Source organism: Chenopodium album, chromosome 3, assembly GCF_948465745.1.
Source record: "Chenopodium album chromosome 3, dcCheAlbu1.1, whole genome shotgun sequence".
NCBI lineage: Eukaryota > Viridiplantae > Streptophyta > Magnoliopsida > Caryophyllales > Amaranthaceae > Chenopodium > Chenopodium album.
Window position 1 is genome coordinate 16444932 of NC_137836.1, and position 25362 is coordinate 16470293.

The 25362-nt window shown below is 37.3% G+C and overlaps 1 non-coding gene across 1 annotated transcript; it reads right to left on the reverse strand.

Annotated features, from left to right (window-relative positions):
• Positions 1-24923: 24923 nt before the first annotated feature.
• LOC145625990 (small nucleolar RNA R71) lies at positions 24924-25031 on the reverse strand. The gene has a single exon (XR_014110879.1). It is a non-coding gene; the product is annotated as a small nucleolar RNA R71 (small nucleolar RNA).
• Positions 25032-25362: the final 331 nt, after the last annotated feature.

Below are 25362 nucleotides of genomic sequence, written 5' to 3' on the forward strand. Positions count from 1 at the left end.
AGGGATTTATCAAAAATAGTAGATGGCAACATAGTTAATTTGAAAGAATTCGCACGCCATTATTTTGATAAACCTCTTTCTGAATCTTTTCATATATATAGAAGAAGGGCGTTCCTTTTTTGCATGCTTAATCAATTTTTTCTTAGTAGTGGTAAAAGTAATGAAGGTCAATCAATTATAACCACTGTTTTAGAACAAATTAAATCAGGGAGAAATCCAATGCCATTGATAGTTGGAGAGACCATGATTAGTCTTGATGGATTGAAAAGGGACCCAAAAGCACCTTTTCGCGGCTCTCCAATTTTATTACAAGTAGAAAAATAATATTTTTAATTACAGAAATCAAAAAATATATTTTTGTATGATAATAATGATTTATTTGCATTGCAACTTTTGTTTACAGATGTGGCTAATGGAAAGGCTAGGATTAATAAGCCCTCCGGACGAAATTGAGAAGTATACTCCTAATTGCTTCGTGAGGAGGAAGAAACGCTTCCCTAAGATTGGGCGTCATGGGTGGAGAAAAGTCTTCAAATCACGTGATTTTGCTATCAAGTGGGTCGTCCCATGGTGGAAAATAGAAAGGATGGTTGGTGTTAACAAGCAACCTTTTTGTCGTCTTCCAAGTTTGTCCCGTGTGACTTATTATTACCCCTGCAGGGTAAAAAGACAATATGGCTTGCTTCAGAATATTCCTTCCGGGGATCTTCGTCCTCCCTACGAGTACCCTGTTTCTCAAGAAGTAGACAGATTTGATGCTTACTGGAGTGCTAGACCTTTATGGGAAGTGATTACCCAAAAGGTTCCTCCTTCTTTGCCCAATGATGTGAAGAAGTGGTTGTTGAAGAAGTCTTCGAAGGATTAGGGTAGAACTGATGTGAAGAATCGTCTAAGTGACAGGGTGATTCCTGCCAAGGAACGCTTAGGTGGAAGAATTGAATTCAAAACACCTGCAATGCCTAGGAAGAAAAATGCTACCAAAGATAAAGGGAAAAAGAAAGCTAACACCACAGATAAAAAGGCTTGGGTGGAAAAGAAGCATGGAGTGTTAGCTGAAGGGAAAACTATCTACTCTAAAATTGAATGTAGGTCCTCTAAAGGATGCCTAATAGCTAAAGTTATGGATGAGGTGGAGGAAGCAGACAAAAATTGGAAAAGGGCTAGGAAGGAAAAGAAAGATTAGGAGCATTGCTTGACTTTCAATTTATTAGACTTAATTTATTATTTTTATTAAAGTTAATTTATTTCAGCTTTATTTAAATTCCATCAATAATGTAATTTTATTTTATTAATGAAATTTGAGCTTTCAATTAAATTATTTACATTAAATTTATTTTATCAAAAGCAATGAAAACAGAAAAAAATTAATTTTCCAGAAATTCTTCGAGTACGGAAGTCGAAAATTTTCCGAAAAACACCGAAATTTGCCCAGAACTTATTTCCAAATTGGCGCCAGTTATTTGCAATTGGCGCCAATCATTGGAATATGGCGCCAGGCGCCAATTTCATCGTCTGGCGCTGATGGCTGCTGGCTGGCGCCAAGCTCTTCTTCGCGACGCCGATGATTCGTCGGTCTTCTGTTGAATTTTTAATTAATTCTAGAACGCGGAGATGTCGAAAAATAAAGTGGCCGCACCCGTAAAGGGTTGCCTACGTATCCTTTCTTAAGGAATCAGGCCGAACGTAACTCTCTTGAGTATCCTACTCAAGTAATTATGGCTAGTATTTCTCAAGTTGGTCAAGATTTGTCATGTTTGAGAATTCATTGCCATCCATATCAGTTAATTTTGCTGCACCTCCTGACAGGATTGTTTTGACAATGTAGGGTCCAGACCAATTGGGTCTAAATTTACCCCTTGGATCTAAAACATTTTTCCTTAGTGCTTTTAACACCAAGTCTCCTACTTTGATATTTCTTGTTTTGACCTTCTTATTGAAATGCCTAGCCATACGAGTCTGGTAACACTGAGTGTGATGTAGGGCTTCTAGTCGTTTTTCATCGAGTAGAATCAATTCTTCATATCTTGCCCTAGTCTATTCAACTTCATCGAGTTTACTCTCCAACGCAATGCGTAGAGATGGTATTTCTAGTTCGACAGGTTGTACGGCATCCATTACATATACCAAGGAAAATGGCGTATTTCCTGTTGATGTACGGATTGACGTGTGATAACCCCACAATGAGAAGTGAAGTTTGTTAGGCCAATCCTTATAATTCTCCGTCATTTTTTCGATGATAGTTTTTAAATTTTTATTAGCTGCCTCGACTGCTCCATTTGCTTGAGGTCTATAAGGGGAAGAATGATGATGCTGAATGCCATATTTTTGTAGAAATTCTTCACATTCGGCTTGAAAGTGAGTTCCATTGTCACTTATCATTTCATGTGGGACTCCGTATCGACAAATGATATTTCTCTCGATAAAGAGTGCTACATGTTTTGCAGTGAGTTTAGCGTATGATTGCGCTTCGACCCACTTTGTGAAGTAATCGATTGCTACTAAGATATATTCGTGGCCTCCTGTTCCTGGGGGAGTGATTTTGCCAATGATGTCAATTCCCCATGTAGAGAATGGCCATGGCGATGTGTAGGTGTAGAGCAAATATGGAGGAACATGTTGTAAATTGGCATAAATTTGGCACTTAGGGCATCTTTTTACGTATTGGTGGCAATCCCTATTCATTGTAGTTCAATAATATCCTTCTCGCATTATCTTTTGGACTAACATTTTGCCATTTATATGAGTGCCACAGATTCCTTCGTGGACTATTCTCATTGCTCTTTGTGCATCCTTCTTTCCTACACATAGGAGAGCTCGACCTTTAGGTACCCTTTTATGTAGCTCGTTGTCTATGAGTACATATTGGGAAGCCAAAAGCCTCAACGCTCGTTTTGCTCTTTTGTCAGCATGAGGAGGGTATTCTCCATTGGTGACATAATTGAGTATGTCCGTGTACCACGGCTCTTCTTCTTCTTCTTCTTCACCTTGGATTGCTTCGTCGTCTTCTATAGCTTGGATGTATGCTGGTTTGTGCCTTTTTTCTATAGTTAGAGGCATTTGATCGATATCCGTGGGAATCCTAACCATTGAGGCTAATCTTGCCAAGGCATCAGCAAATTGGTTTTCCTCTCTAGGTAGATACGTGTATTCTACCTGATCGGTAAGAGTTTCCAGATAGGTTTGGTAAGGAGCTAGACTTTCGCTCCTTACTTTCAACCTTTTAGATATTTGATTGATAATCAAAGAAGAGTCTCCGAATATCCTTAACTTTTTTACTCCCAATGCCAAAGGTGTTTCAAGGCCTACAACGCATGCTTCATATTCAGCAGCATTGTTGGTAACGTCGAAATCAAGCTTTATGGAGATTGGAACATGCTCCTCTTTAGGTGATACTAGTAGTACTCCAACGCCACATCCCTTTTGGTTTGAGGCTCCGTCGAAATACAAGGTCCAAGTATCATCTTCAGTAACCATTAGGTCTTCATCTGGAAATTCATTATCTTGTATTAGTGTCGAGTCTTCTATTGGAAAATCTGCTAGAAAGTCTGACACCACGGACCCTTTGATAGCTTTTTGTGGCATAAACCTTACGTCAAACTGGGCTAGATTGACTATCCATCTTGAAATGCGTCCATTGAGTGTAGATTTCTCGAATAGATACTTGAGTGGATCTAATCGGGAGACTACGAAGACGGTATGCACCAGCATGTAATGTCTTAACTTAGTTGTGGCCCACACCAAGGCGAGGCACAACTTCTCGAGCGGTGTATAGCGTGCTTCGTATTCGAGCATCTTTTTGCTTAGGTAGTAGATTGCTTTCTCCTTGCCTTCTACCTCTTGCGCTAGCATAGCTCCCATTGTCTCTTTGGTAACCGTCAAATATAACCTAAGAGGTATTTCGGGAAGTGCTGGTGCTAATACGGGAGGATTCGCGAGATAGGCTTTGATATTTTCAAAGGCTTGACACTCGTCATCCCATATTACTGGTACATTCTTCTTGAGCTTCTTGAAGATTGGCTCACATATCGTTGTCAGTTTTGATATGAACCTACTTATGTATTGCAACCGGCCAATAAATCCTCGAATATGTTTCTCAGTCTTGGGCGGTGGCATTGACATGATTGCTTTGATCTTGGTTGGGTCTACCTCTATTCCTCTAGAGCTTATGACATAACCCAAAAGCTTGCCTGAGGTGACTCCAAAAGCATACTTAGATGGATTCAACCTCATATTATATTTCCTTAGCCTTTCGAAAAATTTTCTTAAGGCTACTTGATGGCCTGGACGGTCTTTTGATTTTACAATCATGTCGTCGACGTATACTTCGACTTCTTTGTGCATCATGTCATGGAGTAAAGCAGTTGCTGCACGTTGGTAAGTAGCACCCGCGTTTTTCAACCCGAATGGCATTACCGTGTAGCAGTAAGTGCCCCATGGTGTTATAAAGGTTGTTTACTCCATGTCTTCTTCTGCCATGAGAATCTGGTTGTAACCTGCGTATCCATCCATAAACGAAAGAAGCGCGTGATTTGCCGTGTTATCTACCAGAATATCGATGTGTGGCAAAGGAAAGTCGTCCTTTGGACTTGCCTTATTTAGATCTCGATAGTCGACACACATCCTTACCCTTCCGTCTTTCTTCGGAACTGGGACGACGTTGGCGACCCATTCGGGGTATTTGGATACCTTGATAAAACCTGCAGTTATCTGGTTTTGAACTTCTTCTTTTATTTTAAGTGCTACGTCGGGTTTCATTCGACGTAACTTTTGTTTTACAGGTTTCATTCCTAGAATTAGTGGTATAGTGTGTTGAGCTATTTCTCTATTAATGCCTGGCATATCTTCATATGACCAAGCAAATACATCGATGAATTCTTTAAGTAAGTTAATTAAATCGGTTCTTTCTTGCTTATTCAATGTTAATGCGATTTTAACTTCTCTCTTATGAGTTGAATCATTTGAGATATCAACGGTTTCAGTTCCTTCGATTATTGGTGTTTTCTTTTCGAGTGTTTCCATTTCTTTAATAATTTCTTTGTCCTTTTCATTGTTAGTTAAGCAATGCTTGTCATCTTGGGTTAGAGAAGAACACGAGAGGTAAGGAGAATGAGAAATATTATTATACTCTAAGATCATTACATCAAAGAGTGATATGTCCTCAGGGACTGGATCACTAACTATTCTAGGAGAAGAAATAAAAGGGGGAGGTGTTACTACTAGAGACTTAGAGGACTCTAGGGGGAGAGACTCCGACTCAGACTCTGACTCATACGACTCTTCAAACATCGGTCCTTGCCCTGTCGTGATGGATATCTTTCTTCCGCTTGGAGTAGTCACCTTGATAGTCTTGCGCCATCCTTGTAGTGATCCTTCAGCTGGAGTAATTAGCTTTGAGGGATCGAAGCTTTCGCTTTGTAGGACTGTGTGAATGAGCGAGGAGTTATCTTCTTCATAAGTTTTCTCATTCTTTTCTTGCCCGAACAGTAATCCCATGACGTTAAAGTCAAAGCATGGGGGTGCTTTCTCCTTATGGACGGGAGTTGGGATTTCATCAGTGAAGTAGCAATCCAAGAAGATCTCGAATCTCGGTTGTCGTATGCCATTTACAACAAATGGCTCGGGAAATTCATGGCATGGATAGTCATCTCCCTCTTTTATGAACTGACCATTAAGCGTAAGAGGGTACTGATCCATTGGAATTTCTTTCTTTTGAATGCGAGCGTCCCTACGTGCTTTCAACTTTTCCTGGGCTTGCTTGAGATCTTTCCGAGTCAGTTCGAAACCAAGTCCGAAAGTATCTAACTTAGGGAGGCCAGGTGACTCCAGCAGTTTTGCCATTCCTTTCTTCTTCCCTAGGGTCATCCCAGGAAAGTGTCCTTGTTTCTTCAGCATGGCGTTGACAATCATGTTGGAATGGGGGTCATGGCAAAGAGGGGTCCTTTCATCCTCCTGGATTAAGGAGACTTCTTCGTTAAAGCCCCATAAATCTTCATCATCTCCGTCGTGCTCCACATTAATGATTGGATTCTCTATGGATTTAATCCTCATAGGCAAAGCATCGATAGTGATTGGAATTCCCCCAACTATAGCTTTTACTTGCTGGTGGAGGGATGAAGGGACGGCCTTTAGATCATGAAGCCAAGGGCGTCCCAACAATAAGTTGAATGAAGCTTTGATGTCTACTACTTGGAAAGTAGTAGCATGTTCTATTGCTCCTACCGTTACATGTAGAGTGATCTTGCCAAGAGCTTGACGACGAGTGTTATCGTAGGCCCTTATTCCTTGTGTGGAAGGAGTTAAATCTTTGTCCCTTATGCCGAGCATCCTCGCAGTTCTAGGTGGACAGACATTGATAGCCGATCCATTGTCTACAAGAGTCATAGGAACATTCATCCTCTTGCAAACTACCGTGAGGTTTAATGCCTTGTGTAGACACCCATTTGTGTCTCCCCAAAACCAAACCCAGTGATGAGTACCTTTCACGTCGAATCATAATCGAATGCAACGAAAGTGTGGAAAGGTCTAGTGTTGCGGAAAGTTTTAATTTCTTTTCTCTTCTTTCTGTTTTTGAAAACTTTATTTTAAGAAAACAGCCAATCCAGTTTGGTTGGTCCATGATATGGGTCCAATAGTGGTGTAGTTGGATGGGGCTTGCAAAGACCTTTCCAACGATATATTATAAGCCCAATTCCGATGAATATTGAGGAATTTATGGCCAAATTACCAAACTGGGCCCGGTTTGAGCTTTATGTACGGCCCAATGATCTTGGGGAGGGCCTAATATGATTTATCATTCCTAATGCAATTAGGAATGGTTTTAGTCTTCTAGAATATTCTAGAAGGTTCTTTTCATTCCTAATTCAATTAGCATTGATAAGTTGACTTTGTTGACTTTTCAGAGTTTTAATCAAAATCAAATAGCATTTTCGAAGAAATTATATTATTTTATCCTCCAGTACGGGAAATTTATCAGATTTTCGAAAACGCGTTGAAATCAAGCTTGGCGTCCAACCCCAGGCCTTGGCGCCTGGAACCAGGCTTGGCGCCAGGCGCTAGCCATTGGTGCCTGGCGCCAGCTAGCCAGGGTTGGCGCCAGCTCTGTTTCCTGAGCGTCAAACTCTGTTATGTTAATTTATCTTTTTTGGCTGATTTTCCCTATAAAGATTGTATTAAAAACTCCGTTTTCATTCACCAATTCTCACCAATTCTCCTCATTCATGAGTTCTCATCTACAATCAGTTTTTTAATTAGCATTCTTTAATCTTTCATCTCTCTCTTTCTTCTTCTAAACCTTGTTTTCATACAAAATTCCGCATTCACAAGATCAAGAAACACCTAGCCATATTCGAAGTTGCCTTCGCCCTAGACGTGAAAGATTTAATTTCTGAGGGTTTGGTCCCAAATCTCTCTTTCAATTATTTAATTTAATTGTTTGATTTATTATTTTCCTTGAAGTTACTAACGTGTGTATTTTGTTATTAGAAAGAGGTACGAGGCATCAAAGTAAGTAGTTTAATTGATTTATTGATGTTATGATGTAGAATTCATGTTTATATTATTACTATGATATTCCTAGTATCATGTCTAGGGTAATTTTAATATTAAGTATGATTAAAAGTACGATGCTTCCTATATTCTTCCTAATATTTATGATTGTTAGTATCATGTTAGGGTTGAAGATTTTATTTTTATTGCTTAGTGACATGCTAGGGTTTGTTATTAACCTTGTTAGTATCATGCCTAGGATCTTGCTTTTGTTATGCTTTAATATTAACATGAACATGATTATGATTATAATTGTTATAATTTATGATGATTATGAATATTATTATTTTGATAACGATTATAATTATTGTTATGATTATTTATTATGTTGCTTGATATTTATTGCTTGATCACACCTTTATTGCATGTTTAAAGGGAATTTGGTACTTGTAATCGCGCTTAATAAGATAATTAATAATCTTGTTTAGGTTAACTGTGATTATAATTCAAGTGATCGCCAATAATAGTTTATTTGTGCATTAATGTTCAACCAACATAGATTAAACAGGTTTAGGGTTAATCCTATTGATTGCATGTTAATTAGAAAGCGCAGATGAATACGAGCAGAATAAAGTAGAGGCCTATTATTAGGGCAGGTTCAATCTCATTTAGGTTGGATTTGTACCTTCATCCCCGAACCCTTATTTGGTTCATGACCTTATGGAGTTGACGATCTCTTGGATCGTTAAGGGGTGTAACCTTCATCCTATGAACGGTTTACAAGTTCCTTAAAAACATGTTGGCGACTCTTTTGCTCTATCTTCTTCCCTTTTGGACGCCACCGTAATTTAGTGTATGATCACAGTGGGGTTCAAGCTAATGGGATTTTAAAGGCTTGAAATTATTCCCTACACCTTGTAATGTTTGTCACCTTCTGGGGGTAAATCTTTGTCAGAAAAGGTGATCAAATTAATCGGACTAGAAAGGTCACTTGTGAGGAAGTTGGCTAGTCCCTCAGGAATAGTGTCAGAATCTATCCCGATTTTGTCCAAGGCATTCATTACAGCCAACCTATGTTCTCGAGATGTTGCCAGAAGTTTCCACACATTCATCTCAACTTTTGTCTTCTTAAACTGTTTAACAATATCATTGTCTTTGATGATAGGTATGGGAACTTGTTGTGTAGTTGGCATAGGTTGTGTTGAAACGGGAGGTTGCATTCTCCCGGATCTTGTGAGGACGTCTATTGATGAGTCTTCTTCAACCCAAATGTCATCTGTGGTATATGACACAGAAGGTGAAGGTCCTACTATGTCCTTTAGATAGACATCTTCTTCATCACTGTCCCAAACTCCATTGATGGTCGCATCCTCTTCTTGTTGAATTTGGACTAGTTTCTTTTCATCAATCATTTTCTGAACCAAATCCTTGAATTTGAAACAGTTTTCTATAGTGTGACCTCCTGATTGATGATACTGACAGTAATATCTATCCGTCCTTTTCAACGATTTGAATGGTCTCGGTTCGAGAGGTTTGATCTCGCCACTCTCGGAGAGCATTTCGAACATTTGTGCATATGGTATCCCAATTGGAGTGTAAATTCTATTACTCTTTTTGGGTTTTTCAGTGACTTGTAAGGGAAAGTGCTTTGCCTCATAAGTCGTTCCCACTGGTGCGAATTCTCTTCTAGGTTCATCTTCCGGAAGTGGAAGCTCATCATATTTCTTATGAAGTTCGTTCATAACTTTGAGAGCTTCACGTAGTAGTTGCAATACCTCCCTCATGGACAGTGTGAGCAATTGTATATCTTCCTTATTTGCCGGTTCTGGAAGGTTATCCTTGACATCGAAAAAGATTTCCTTTTCTTTTTCTTCGACATGGATTTCTTTGACAGGTCTAATGAGAGAAGAGGGGTCAATCTCGTTTTCCTCATCGGAGATAGCCAGGGTATGAGCGAGAGGTGCATTGTCAATGCTTGTCTTCTTACTGGCAGGGGGCAACGGCAGCTTGTTATTGTCAATTAGGTCTTGGATAGCTTCCTTAATCTTCCAACAGTTTTCCGTGAGATGGCCCCTACCTTTGTGGTACTTGCAGTGTGCATTGGGGTTCCAATTAGCCGACCTCTTCTCAACTGGTGGGTCGCTAAATGGTCCAATATGAGTTATAAGACCTTTTGCATTTAATCGATCAAATGCGGTGTCATAACTCATGCCAATAGGAGTGAAGTTCCTCCTAAATGGTTTCTTCTGTCCTTGATTGTTCATGGCAAGGACTTCTCCTAAATTAATGGTGCTAACATTGTTTGAGTGGGCGGTTTTAGAAGAAGAAGGATTGTCGTTCTTCTTTCCTTTCCAGCCACTGTTGGAGTTATTGTTGGCAGCTTTTAACTTAGCCAAGTCATCTTCAATATTGATCTTAATGTCATAAACGGCCTTGAAGGCATGGAGATTATTTAGATATTTGAGATGCTTGGAATATTTTTCTTGGAGATTTTTGATGAATAGTCTCACAGACTCTTTTTCACTTGGCACCTCAATCATTTTTGCTGAGGTTTCTCTCCACTTGTTAAAGAAAGAGGTGAAGCCTTCATTCTCTTTCTGTTTGAGGATTTCAAGTTCCCTATGGTCAGTCTCGACTTGAATGTTGCACTTGTACCTATCAACGAAAGCGTTTGCTATGGACTCCCAGGTGGAGATCTTTTCTTTCTCGAGAGAAAAGAACCATTGTTAGCAAACGGTCTCGAGAGATAGTGAGAACAGAGAGGGGAACACTTTCTTATCAATACCCTTGATACTCATTATTGTTTCAAATGCTCTTAAATGAAAGTAAGGGTTGTCAATTGCTCTGAATTTTGGGATGTCGTTGGCGTTGAATTTCTGCAGAAGAAGCTCTTTGTCCACCGAGACCCCTTGTGATGTAAGCTCTTGAAACTTGTAGTCGCTAGACAACTTGCTTAGGCTCTCTTGCATGAGGTCCATCTGTTGTTGCTTCACGGGATCATCGATCTTTAGTGCGAGAAGCTTCAGTGTCTCAGTCACGGTAGCCAGTTGGTTCTTAAGATCATTGACTTCTTCTTGTGTTGCCATTATAGTCTTAGCTTTCCTCTTACGAGCAATGGGTTTGTCGAAAAGTTGGACTTGTACGAAGAGGTTATCTTTGATTAACCGTCCTTCTTTCCTTGACCACGCGCTGTAAATTAAACCATTTTGCGTTTTAATTACTTGACTCAAATCAACTTGACTTTACGGTTTATTTAAAGGAGGAAAAGAGAAAAAGAAGGGAAAGGGGTGCATATTTTCTGGCAAAAAATAATGTACATATTTTTAGGGAACTAAGTATAGTTTTCTTTTTAATTGGAGGATTAATATCCGACTTACCCCCCCTAAAAAAAATGACGGAAAAACGCGCACACAAGACTCTCTTAAAAATGGTCAAAGTATGTGTATTGGTGTGTGCATTGAGTGTAAGTGACATGCTTGGACTCTTGTGTAAGACCATGGGACTTAGTGTCTAAACTCGATCATTGACTCAAATAAGTACTATATATTGACAACAAAATTTAACCGAATTAATTAGCAAACTGATTAATTAGACTCTAGGTGATGACTCGACCAATAATCCGAACTGTCGGCCCAGCGACAGGACTGGCGTCGCACTTGGAGCTTGGCGCCAGACGACAGAGCTGTCGTCAGGCGCTACACTCCATAATGTGGCGCTACAGCTCAGACCTTGGCGCCAATATTGGAGCTTCGATTTGGGACTGTTTTCGGTGTTATTAGTCAACTGGGATATGCCTAAAGTCGTACTAGGTCAATTTCGATTAAAATATTAGACTTTAATGACTCAAATTAATTAATCAATTAATTAATTATGCAAAGTTCTTTAAGCCATTAATTTATTTAGTCTCAACACAAGTCAACAAACGGTTAAGAGAAACATAGAATATATATGCACAACAAATAATGCACACTTAGTCAAGTAGGCACAATATGATGCAATGCGTTTGCAACCTAACCATGGCTCTAGTTCTCTAAAGTTCGGTATATGGTTTAGTCAAAGAGGGTCCATGGTTAATTGTCCGGATGCACCGCGCGGAAGCCTAACCGTGAAGAGTTGGCGCGAGTGGATGGGACACCGCGAGTTTTAGAAAAAAAAAACTTGCTTCCATGGTTTGGTGAATTCAACATCTCGGATGTACCCTTTGTTGCACGGAGCGTTCAATCGGGTAGATGGAGCATGAATTCCCAGAGGGTTATGTCCATATGTAGAACACATATGGGCTTCAGAAAAGTGAGAAAAAATTCAATCAGGAAGTAGGATCGAGCAAACAATACGAAAAATCGGTCGAAATTAGAACGCATATTTCTGGCTCAGTATTGGGGGAAATTGGCGCCAGCAAACAGAGACTGGCGCCAGCTTTTAACTATAGCGCCTGGCGCCAATACTGGCGTCTGGCGCTACGGTTAAAATTCTGGCGCTAATGCTCTGGCCCCTGACGCTACTTCCCACATGCCTCAGCAGCTTTCTGTGCTCGATAAAATTTTCCAGTTTCGCGCGGTGTTATTTCAGTCCTAGTTGTGAAAGATATTTCTCAAATTTCCTACGTGTAAAATCCTATGTTTTTAACTCATTACGGATGGTCTTTCCAATCAGATCTTTTTTATGCATATGACAATAATGTTAATCAAAATTACGCACATGAAATACTTAGAACTTTTCGAGTCTCATCCACTCATTCTAAATCATTGCCGAAACAAATTCAGGAATTAAAATAGAAATCCTCCCTTGTGGAGTCGCCAAAAACTATAGGGTATATTTTCAAGCTTTAATCCCACTAGATTGAACCCCACTGTGATCATATACTAAAGTACGGTGGCGTCCAAAAGGGAAGAAGATAGAGCAAAAGAGTCGCCAACAAGTTTTTTTTAGGAACTTGTAAACCGTTCACGAGGTGAAGGTTACACCCCTTAACGATCCAAGAGATCTTCAACTCCATAAGGTCTAGATCCAAATAAGGGTTCGGGGATGAAGGTACAAATCCAACCTAAAAGAGATTGAACCTGCCCTAATAATAGGCCTCTACTTTATTCTGATCGTATTCATGTGTGCTTTTTAATTAACATACAATCAATAGGATTAACCCTAAACCTGTTTATCTATGTTGGTTGAATTTTAATGCACAAATAAACTATTATTGGCGATCACTTGAATTATAATCACATTAACCCTAAATAAGATTATTAATTATCTTATTAAGCGTGATTACAAGTACCAAATTCCCTTTAAACATGCATAAAAGGTGTGATCAAGCAATAACATTAAATATCAAGCAACATAATAATAATCAATCATCATGAATAATAATTATAATAATCATAATAATAATTATTATAGCGATAACAAAATTATAATCATAATAAAATAATCATCATCAAAATAATAATAATCATAAATTATAATAATTATAATCATAATCATGTTCATGTTAATATTAAAGCATAATAAAAAAAGCAAGATCCTAGGCATGATACTAACAAGATTAATAACAAACCCTAGCATGTCAATAAGCAATAAAAATCAAATCTTTAACCCTTACATGATACTAACAATCATAAATATTAGGAAGAACATAGGAAGCATTGCAGGAATCATATTTAATATATTTGATATTATAACTTTTTCCCTAAACATGATACTAGGAATATCATAATAACAATATAAACATGATTTCTACATCATAATATCAATCAATCAATTAAAGTACTTACTTTGATGCCTCGTACCTCTTTCTAATAAAAAAATACACACGTTAGTAACTTCAAGGAAAATAATAATCAAAACAATTAAATTAAATAATTGAAAGAGAGATTTGGGACCAAACCCTCAGAAATTAAAACCTTTCACGTCTAGGGCGAAAGCAACTTCGAATATGGCTAGGTGTTTCTAGATCTTGTGAATGCGGAATTTTGTATTTGAGAAAGAAAGAAAGAATTGAAAGAATAAAGAAAACTAACTGATTGTAGATGAATGTAGATGAATGAGGAGAATTGATGAATGAAAACGGAGTTTTTAATACGTTGTTTATAGAGAAAATCAGCCAAAAAGATAAAATAAACAAAACAGAGTCTAACGCACAAAAAACAGAGCTGGCTCCAACCCTGGCTAGCTGGCGCCAGGCACCAACACTAGCGCCAGGCGTCAATGGCTAGCGCGCGCCAGGCCTGGTTCCAGGCGCTAAGGCCTGGGGTCAGGCGCCAAGCCTTTTTCTAACGCGTTTTCGAAAATCAGATAAGTTTGCCGTACTGGAGGATAAAATCATATAATTTCCTCGAAAATGCTATTTGATTTTGATTAAAACTCTGAAAAGTCAACAAAAAGTCGATTTCTCAATGCTAATTGAATTAGGAATGAAAAGAACCTTATAGAAGATTCTAGAAGACTAAAACCATTCCTAATTGCATTAGGAATGATAAATCATATTAGGCCCTCCCCAAGATCATTGGGATGTATATAAAGCTCAAACCGGGCCCATTTTAGTAAATTGGCCATAACTTCCTCAATATTCATCAGAATTGGGCTTATAATATATCGTTGGAAAGGTTTTTGCAAGCCCCATCCAACTAAATTACTATTGGACCCATATCATGGACCAACCAAACAGGATTGGCTGTTTTCTTAAAATAAGTTTTCAAAAACAGAGAGAAGAGAAAAGAAATTAAAACTATCCGCAACACTAGACTTTCCACACTTTCACTTCATTCGATTATGATTCGACGTGAAAGGTACTCATCACTGGGTTTGGTTTTGGGGAGACACATTTGGGTGTCTACAGGTGTTTAAATTGGTTGGCTCATTTTTCACAATATTGTAAATCAATTGCTTCAAGTGTGAAAATTTTTGTGATTTTGATGCCCTTAAGTATTAAATATCTAACCTTTAATTATTTTAGTTGGTTTGAACACTATGTTACTAGATCCATATTGTTTATTGGTTGGCTCATTTTTAAAGTCGTAAAGGTTCAAACTGGTGGTTGCAATTTAGTTAATCTTCATATTGGAATATGAAATTTTTCAAATGAACACAAGTAAGTGTTGTAATTATTTTAATTGGATGATTATTTTATTTACTAACCTCTTATAATTTTGTCAAAACTCATTATAAATTTATGCTTGGTTAAACTAATTATGAGATTAGCCTTTTCAATTTTGTAGCATCAAGTTGAATTAAAATTATTTAAAGTGTTCTTGAATTAATTTTTGGTTTGTGCACTTAAAATTGAATTTAATGAAGTTGGTCTTGTTTTATTTTCAATATTGCTTAATTTAAGTTCTAAAATAAATTTAGAATTAATTTTAAAGTTACACAAAAATTCGAAATAAAAATTCCGAAGCATAAGCACAAAATCAAAGCATAAGCTTCCAGAACCAAGATCGGCTAGCAGGGGCTACTCGTACATCCCATCATGTTGCTACCGAGGCCTGGCGCGCGTGTGTGAGTTTATGTGTTTCTAGGAGTCGATCAAAGTGCGCCTACATTAAGCATGTTGTGAATATGCTTGGCACTCTTAGGAAGTGGGAATTGACATATATGATTAGGGACAAGGAAAGTAGAGATCCGCCAACAAGTTTTTAAGGAACTTGTAAACCGTTCACGGATCATAAAAGGCAACCACGATAAAGGGATAACGATAGGCAACAACGATTTACCCGTGAAGGTTACACCCCATTCATAATCCATGAGATTACTAAATTCATATGGTTCGGAACCACGAAAGGAGGATCGGGGATGATGGAACGAAGTGAGTCATGGAGTCACATTCGCCCGTATTGGCTTCTACTCGATTCTTATGATGAAAAGTGATCCCTGCGATCTCAAAGGCATGCAAACAAAGATTCAATTTGCTCCAATCTATTATTAGGCAAAATTGGTTGAATATTAACGCAACATATAATTCTAAAATATTAGTGATCAATTGATTAAATAACAAGATTAAAAAGGAACCTAAATCGGTCGTCCAAATTATCTTATTAGGCGTGATTTTCAATTACATATTCCCTTTAAACATGCAATATGGTGATCAATAAATATAATAGAATAAACTTTAATATTGGAAGCAATTTAACAATAATAACATTAGTCAACTCAAATAATAAAAAACCTAATCATGATACTAGCAATATAAAATAATAAGAGTAATTTAGTGAATTAATTACACACTTTCCGTGTTTCCTTGAATTGCTACATCATGAATAAACTGTTAGTAACTTCAATAAATATAAAAACCAAATTAAAAGTAGAGTTGATTTGGTCCAAACCCTCAGTTAATTATACCTTTCACGCACTGGTTTAATTATAGAAATTGGGTATTGTATGAACTCCTTGGAGTGCTTAAGGGAAGTATTTTGAGAGAATAGGATGGTTAGTATTTAGGCTAAAGAGGGAGAAGAGAATGATTTTGTGATCAAGCTTGTTTATGATTGAAAAAGCGGTGATATGACCTCTATTTATAAGGAAAAAGAAGGGTCGAAGAATTAAGAAAAGATAAGAATTCGAATTGGAATAATACTCTTGCGATAGACAGCAACAGTTTTTGCGGTTATTGTTTTTATCATATCTTTTGATCTAGAAATTGAAATAAGATAAATAATATGTCGTTGAAAAGCCCTTGAAATATATTTTCTAAAACAATTAAATTCATATTTAAATATTTTGTATAATAAAAGATATGGCCGAAATAGTGGGACAGTGTCAGTTTTAGATAGAGTTTGATATTTCATTCATATCTTTTCCGTTATAACTCGGAATTGATATTATAATAAATCGTTGGAAAGATAATTTCAAGTGCTATACAACCATATAAGATTTGGGTAAAAAATATGCGGCACAAAAATAATATCTGTCTATCTTTGAACGTCTTTCAATTCAACTAGAATTAGGACTTTCAAAAGTTTATTCAATTTCTAACTCTTTAATCTTATCTTTTCAAAAAGGATAATTAAGATCATTTAGAAACTTATATAGGATTCCAATTAATCATAATTGGTTTAGGAATGGAATTAAATAATTTGGACCCTCCGCATGATCATTGGGTCGTAGGTAAGGTGGGCTTAGGTTCGGTTTAGACTTAGTTTAGTATTTTGGCCATAACTTATTTGTTATAACTCAGATTTGGGCTTATAATATATCATTGTAAAGCTATTTTAAAGCCCCATACAATTATTAAATCATTGGACTCAGGTTATGGACCAAAACAAACTAGACTAAACGTTTTTATAAAAAGGACACAAAATGAATTATTTTGGGTTTAAAGGCAAGAAAAGAGGAAAATAAGTTATGGTTTGCGGAAATGGGCTAGGAATTGGGTTAGATAATGAAATTTAAATATGGATTTAAGCACTCAAAGATTAAATACTCAATCCGACCAATAATGGCAATGAAAGTTTGTTCATATTCTAGTTTGGTTTTGGGGAGACATTTTTAGGTGTCTACAATGTTGCAAGCAGGCTTGGTGCGTTGGTGCATGGAGAGTTAATGTGTGCCGCAAAGGTAGGGCTGCCTAGCAGCACCTACTACCTAGCTAGCGCGCTAGCACCAACCAGCCTAGCAGCACGCAAGCATCTCTAGTATATTGTGTCTCTGTTGAGGCCAGCAGGTGTTACGCTGCCGAGCTTCGTGTGGCCAGCACATGCTAACAGTGCGAGGAGCTGCTAGGCAGCACCAAGATCGAGCGCCAGCAAGGCTGCTCGGCTAGGCAACCTAGTAGCACCCCCTTGGCTTTTGGGGCTTACACTCGTCTATTGTTGGGCAATTATTTTTGCGCTTTGTCATCTTGTTTATTTGATTAAATATTTAATTATTTTAATTAAATTGAGGCTAGGCCTCAGGTTTTACCAGCACTTGCAAATTTTATTGGCAAATTTTGGGTTTACCGGCTTAATTAAGTTGGATGCGGAATTTAGTGGGAGCTTCATTATTTACTTGAGCTATTTTTTCGCATTTAATCACTTAATTGGTTAACAACTTTGACTAGTTTTAATTAGGCGCGTTTTTTGGATTAACTACCTAAGTTAGTTACTAGTTTACCCATGATGTTTCATTATTACTTGTTTGTTGGAAAACATGGGTCATTTACATATAGTTAATGGATGAATAGAATGAATGTTCTATCACAAGTTTAATGAAAATGGCAAACTAGTGGGGCCCGATTAGGATAGTAAATACGGACTGCGATCCGTTATGTATTTTTGTAAATCTAAATACGGTATGCGAACGATTGCGTAGTGTTGTACCTTAATATTTAGATTAGTCCTAGATTTAATTACAATTAGTTGCATAAACGACGGTGGTATCTTGAAGACATTGTTTCTAAGAAGACGAAGCCATAAAGTTACAATGGAGATCCTTGAAGACTTAAAAACTCAAGGGGTCATGCTAGTTACCAAATGCATATGTTACTTATGTTATCTATATAATTGCGCTTATATATGAATGACATGTTAGATGCATGTTTAGGATTTCGAATGTTGTACAGTGACGATTAATTAAATTCACTTAAATCAACCAACATAGAAACCCTAAGTTCCTTATATTAGAATATTGAGTTAACTTTGCCATTCCAAAATAACACTTACCGAACTAATGAGAATAGTAATGGGTTGTGCCAAAGTACATCATTACTACTTTCCTAGGGACGTAAGGTATGTTGAAGGGTTTGTCAAAGCAAGACATCATATACACTTTGATTTTTGTTAAACTCAACGATATTAGTAAGGAGTACTTAGATGTCGTGGCAATGGAGATAAGCGTCACGAAAGCAGTAGATGCGAAGTCTTATCGAACCAAGAATAGCTTAGAGATATTAGCAAGGGAATTGCTTACCTTAAAATATTAAGTGTTAAGACAAGCTAAAACATGCTTAATAACTTTCTGATTTTTGGGATCTTGGAATCGTTTTATTCTCAACTAAAAGGGAAAATTTTTATGCATGGATAAGATGCTTAATATGATTGAAAGTTTGCATGTATGCTTTTAAATTTCAAACTTATAATGTTATTGTCTTGACAAATGGCTATACTTTGCACTTATATTTGTAGAATTCTAAATAAAATTGTATTGTTTTCAATGATTGGAAAAAAGAAATATTTTTGAGGAAAATTTGTCAACAACTACCAATTAAAGCACATGTTTTGAAAGCAACTACCTATTAATTTTTTTAAAAAAAGAACTACCACAAAGTTGCAAAAAGTTTAAGTAGCACTACCACTCTTAACATTTGGGTCTCACGTTTTACCAATTTTTACCTTTATTAAGGGTAATTTAGACAATTTAGATGGTTATATTATGAGGCAAAGGTAAAAAGTGGAACCTACATGGAGAATATTCTAGTTGGAATTATTAGAGTGGTAGTGTTACATAAACTTTTTACAACTTTTTGGTAGTTTTTAACAAAATTTCCTTATTTTGAGAATGTTTCTCAAAGAAAGGAAAATCATTTCTTAAATACAATTAACCGACCAACTAGACTCAAATGGCATCGGGATTAGCCATCAACTCACCATCAACAAGACTAAGTTTGTGATTTATCTCAATTGGAAAACCTCCAGGGTTAGCCCCACTAGTACAAAAATACAAAAAGGCAACCCCCAAATGGCACCGGTTCAGACCAAACCGGTGCCAAAAACCGCCCTAAAAATGGGCGGGATTTTAGACCAAGAGTAATGGCACCGGTTCAGATCGAACCAGTGCCAAAAATACAAAGGGCACCGGTTTGAACCGGTGCCACTGAACCGGTCCATCCTTTAAAAAAAAAGGAGCATTAAACCCTATTTCCTCTCCTCTCCTTCTCTCTCCTCCTTCTCTCTCCTCCATTCCCCCTAAGTTCTATCCCTAAAACCCTAAGTTCTATCCGCCTCCATTCCCCCATTTCCTTTCCTCTCCTTCTCTCTCCTCTCTCTCTCTTCGTTCTTCTTTCTTCTTTCAATCTCCATCGATCTCCTCTCTCTCTCTCCCTTCGTTCTTCTTTCTTCTTTAAATCTCCATCGATCTCTTCTCTCTCATATTCTCCCTTAGATCTGCAGCAACCAAAGCTTGAAATAGAGCAACAACAGCCGCCGCCACCAACACAAAGTTCGAGCACCAACAACAACACCCGCCGCCACCACCACAAAATCCCACAAAGTTCAAGTTCTGTCTTTATTTTTTCGATTTTAATTGTTTTTGTTTTTGATTCACCAATTTCGATTTTGGTTTGGTTTTTCGTATTTGGTTTTTTTTTCGATTTTGCCTTTTATTTTCGATTTTGGTTTTTTATTTTTCGATTTGTGGGATTTTTTTTTCGATTTTGGTTTTCTGGGTTTCAATTTTGATTTTGGTTTTTTATTTTGGTTTTTTTTTTTTTTCCGATTTCTGGGATTTTGTTTTTTATTTTGGTTTTCAATATTGATTTTGATTTTTGATTTTGGTTTTTGTTTTCGATTTCTGGGATTTTGTTTTTTATTTTGGTTTTTTGGGTTCCAATTTTAATTGGTTTTTTTTTCCGATTTTGATTTTGTTTTTTTCAAATTTTTGGTTTCTTTTTTTCGATTTCAATTTTTGTTTTTTTTTTCGTTTTTGATAATTTCGATTTTGATTTTTTTCCGACATTGATTTTGATTTTTTTCCGATATTGATTTTGATTTTTAATTGGTTTTTTTTTTCGTTTTTGATAATTTCGATTTTTATTTTGACTTTAATTTCTGGGTTTTTTTTATTTATTCTTAAGCTTATTTTTACCAATTGATTTTTTTTTTCTGTTTTAATTAGTGCAGGTACAGATTATGCAAGAATATTGATATATTCATATTGTAATTTTCTTTTTGATTTACTAGTATATTATAATTTTTTTTATGTTTTATAATGTAATTTATTTATTTATATGTTAGTTGTAATTGATCTATATTGTAATTTTGGATTTGATTATGTATTGTAAATTTTGGATTATATATATTGAAACCAATTCGATTTTTGTTGTGATTGTTATTTTTTTCAGTTGATTGATTTAATTGGTAAGTGAAAAAAAAAACCAAAAAAAAAAATATTTTTTTGTGCCAAAAGGAGGATAAATTTTTTTTTTTTTAGTATTTTTGGCATCGGTTAACCGGTGCCTTAGGCCGGGTTTGAACCGGTGCCAATTTCATTTTTTCACGTAGTGCCCCTAACAAACTTGCCTCCTAAATGATATCAAAGGTGTACTTCCGTTGATACAAAAACAAACCGAAAGGATTAAGAACAACCTCTATTCCCAAAATATACTTTAAAAGGACCAAGATCCTTCATTTTAAAACAATCACAGAGATAAGCTTTGAACACAACCAACGCAGCGGAATCATTCCCTAGAAATAATAAGATCATCAACATACACTAAGACATTAATCTGAATATTGTTGTTAGTGTAGGTGAAAGAGAATAATCAGAGTAAGATTGGAGAAAACCGTACCCTTTAAAAGTTGTAGTCAACTTCGCAAACCAACATCTTGGAGCCTGTTTCAACCCATACAAAGACTTCCTCAAACGGCAAACCAAAGTTGGATTAGAGCTTTTAAAACCGGAAGGTAATTTCACGTACACCTCATTTAAATCACCATATAAAAATGCATTGTGAATGTCCATCTGATGAAGTTCCCAATTTTTAGAAGCTGCAATTGCAAGAAATGCCCGAACTGTAGTCATTTTTGCAAGTGGAGCAAAATTTTCACTGTAATCGATGCCTTCATGCTGATGATTACCAAAAACAACTAGCAGAGACTTGAGTCGCTCGACTTCACCATTAGGCAAAAATTTCATTTTATACATTCATTAACTCCCTAGAGCTCTCTTCCCGGGAGGAAGATACTCTAAGTTCCATGTACCGTTTTCCTCTACAACTGTGATTTCCTCTTTCATAGACTGTCACCAACCCTCAGATTTCATGGCTTCTCTAAAAGATTTTAGTTCCTTTTCCTGAACAAATGCGGCAAGAAACTTGCGATAATTTACAGAAAATTTGTCACAATTTATATAATGCGCTAAAGGGTAAGGTGTACCTGAAGGAGTGATGGGAGACAGAGAGGACGAAGACGCCCTATTAGAAAAAATAAAATGCGTCACATAATCACGAAGCTTGACCGACGGAATCTTTTCACGAATCCCCTACCCAAGGGTTCTACACTCGGTTGATGATCGGTGGAAACCAGAAGAGAATCGTCTAGACTGATGCTGCTCTCGGTCGCGGTGTTGATGTTGTTGTGTTGTTCAAAGGACCCTGCGCCCGAGGGATATCCATCGGGGGAAGCAAGAACAAAGCCATACTATTGCGAAGGGAAACCAGCGCCCGCCCCGCGCCCGCGAGATTTCCTACGGGAAAAGCAGGTTCTGGGTGAGTAAAAGCAGGTGATGGGCGAGTAATCTGCCCAGCCGTGGGTTATCCTGCGCCCGCAACTTGCTACGTGTGTTGGGCTGTACGCTCGACACTCAAGGCAACCTGCTCATCGTTCACTAAAACCATGCCCAGATCACCAATAATCACCTCATTATCATCAAAATACTTTATAAAATCCTCATGAACATCATTATTTTGATCAAAAACCATGGGCTCTATATTCACATCTTCGGACTCCCGAAGTGAAACACACCCTCCACAAACTTGACAACACGAGAAACAAAAACACTTTCAAATCAAGATCATACAATTTCCACCCCTTCTTTCCAAAGGGATAACCCACAAAAACACATTTTCTACTCCGACTAGCAAATTTGTCCCCATTTGTTTTCTAGTTATTAGCAGCAAAGACATCTAAAGCTACGAATTTCATAAAAAAAAAGGTGTTTTATTAAAAAAAATTTCAAATGGTGTTTTATTTTGTAACAAGGGAGTAGGTGTTCTATTAATTAGATGAGCCCCCAACAATAGATAGGAAATTTGGCTTGAAATATCAAGGCTCTCACGACTTCAAGAATGTGTTTGTGTTTTCTCTCAACCCTCAAATTTTGTTGTGGGGTTCCCATACAAGAGGTTTGAAAAATAATACTAGTAGCACTAAAATAATCAATCAAGCAATTAAATTCAATACCATTTTCACTTTCTACAACTTTAATGGTTTGAGAAAACTACCTTTTGATGAGTGGCATTTACGCCACCCTTTTATCCTTTTTCTCTAAGGATTCTCCCCTCATTTGCACTTTTTTGGCCCTTTTCTAAGCATTTTTACTTAGTTTTGTTTCCTCCTTTCCTTTCTCCTTTATCTTCCTTTTTCTTAGTCTTCTTGCCTTCTCTTTATTTTAATTTCCATGCTAGTGTTTTGTAGGTATTATGTGCCGAAAGAAAGAGGATTTCAAGGAGCTAAGCAAACTGTTCTGCGCGGGCTACTGTGCGGCTATTGCGCGGGCGCGCACCCTTGGCTGTGTGGGCACGCAGCCCTGTCAGAACCCGCGCAGCCAAGCCGATGAAACAGAGCCAGACCAGAGAGTTTGTGCGACCTGCTGTGCGGGCGCGCAGGTTTACTATGTGGGCGCGCTTCATTTCCCCGTACCCTCAAAGTTGCGGCCGCGCAATATGCTGAGAGGGCGCACACTATTGTTGCGCAGGCGAGCATTTTTCGTGTGCGGGCGCGCACCGCTGGGTTTCTGATTTATTTGCGCCATGTTTCCCAAGTTTCTTTCTTTTGGGGGGGGGCACATATATATATACGGGACTCTTTGTAATGAAACACACTTAGTTCTAATTCCATAGAATATTAGCCTAATCTAGATAGAGAAAGTAGATTGTTATTCAAGCATTCCTTATTGTATTCAATTTTGCTCAAGTTTTAATCTTCAATCAATCAAGCAAGAATCCAAGTTTTCATCTTTCATTAATCCTTTTGTTTAGTAATCTCTTCTCCTTTCCTTTAGTTTTATTTATTTGTTTTATTGTTGCTTATTCTTGTTAATCTTATTAGTTCATCTAGTTGTTATTGATTTCATTGAATTTAATCATGTTTTGTTTTGAGTTTCTTGAGTTTATTTCTAGTTTTGATATTATGTTTAATCTCCCTTCTCTAGGCTAAACTTTTAGCTAGGGGAAGGGGGTGGAAGATATGAGTTGATATTGGATGAATGATGATGGTTGGATTGAACTTATGCCATAAATTGATGAAAGACATGATTTTTAATAGCTTGAGATTATTGTTGCACTCTATTTGATGTTTTCTAGTTTAAATGCATGAAAGTGATTTGAACTAGATTAAGATCATCTCTATTTTAATGATTGCATGAGAATGAGTTATTAAAGTGGAGTTTTTATGGATTGTGCTTCTTTATTCTCTTGATTCGATTGTCACTAATAGGATGCATGAGAATGATCCTTATTAGTGTAGACCTCTTTCATTGATTTGCTTAGGATATTGCATGAGAATGAATTGTTTAGGTAGAATCTTGTGTTCTTTGGCATGTGTTTCATGATAATCATCATTATTCCCCTCTTTCTAATCATATTTGACACCCCCGTATCCCTAGCGTCATTTTCCCTTTGTTTTAATCATCAATTTCTCGCTTATTTGTAGTTTTAGTGTTCTTACTCAACAAAACCAACAAAAACAATCCTCTTTTTACTCTTGCATTAGTGATTATTGATATTGAATTAGTGTGCTTCCTTAGTGGTTCGACCCTTTACTTGCCACTAACTAGTTTGGTGTAAGTTTAGGTATTATAAAAGATTAATTTGATTAGGGTAGTAGCTTAACGACCTATCTTATCCTTATCAAATTTTGGCGTCGTTGCCAGGGAAGCGGCTTGTTTAGCGTCTACTATTGCTTTTGTTAGAGTCATTTTACTTTCTTTTCTTTTTGTTTTATTTGTTTTATCATCCTTATCATTGCTAATTGTTTGCTTAGCTTTGGTGAATGCTTAGGAGGTCTCAAGGAGCACCCTCACATCAAATTCACCACGAGATCAACCGAACCTTGAGACAAGTCTGTAGGCTTTATCAAGACGAGGGAAGAGGTTTTGGTGATATAGTTGATAGTGAGAGTGATACTTACTCTTCAAGTTCACAAAGCGGATCAATGGCGGGATAAGAAAATGATGTTTTGTTTCGTGAGTTCGGAAATCCGAAGGATTATGAGCTCACGGGAGGGATTTTGATACACGTCACGGAAACCAACTTCTTAATCCATCCACAATATACTAGAATGGTCTAATCGGAGCAATTTTCTGGATGTGCAAGTGAGGACCCTATTTAACATTTGGACCAATTCCTTGAATTGTACGCAATGATGCAAACCAATGAAGAGAGTCAAGACTACATTCGTATGCACCTTTTCCAGCAATCTCTCACCGGACGAGCAAAGAAATGACTAAAGAAAGTAAATCCTAACACTCTCACAACATGGAGGGAGGTGGTAAAGGTGTTCTTGAAGCGATTTATATCCGAGGAGAAGACCGCCGAAATGAGAAGGAAAATCGTATCATTTGAGCAAGAAGCCGATGAAAGTCTTGGCGAAGCATGGGAGAGATTCAAAGAGTTGGTGCAAGCGTGTCCCCACCATGAGTACAATCAAGGGTTGCTCATGCAGTTTTTCTACGACAGATTGGAGCCCATGTCAAGAGCCGATTTGGATGCGGGGGCGGGTGGTCAATTAATCAAAATCCCTCAATATCAAGTCGAAGCCACAATAGAAGAGGTAGCAAAGAATTACTCTTGGGGGGGGGGGGGCGAAGAAGAAATGCTCCAAAGAAAGGTGGTATTTACGAATTGGAGAAAGTTGATCAATTACAATATCAAATTGATCAACTAACAAAAGGGCTTTCCAAGTTGAACACGAGTGTGAATGCAAGTTCAAGCGGTGGAGCAAGATCCTCTCAATTTAACTCTTTCTCTTGTCA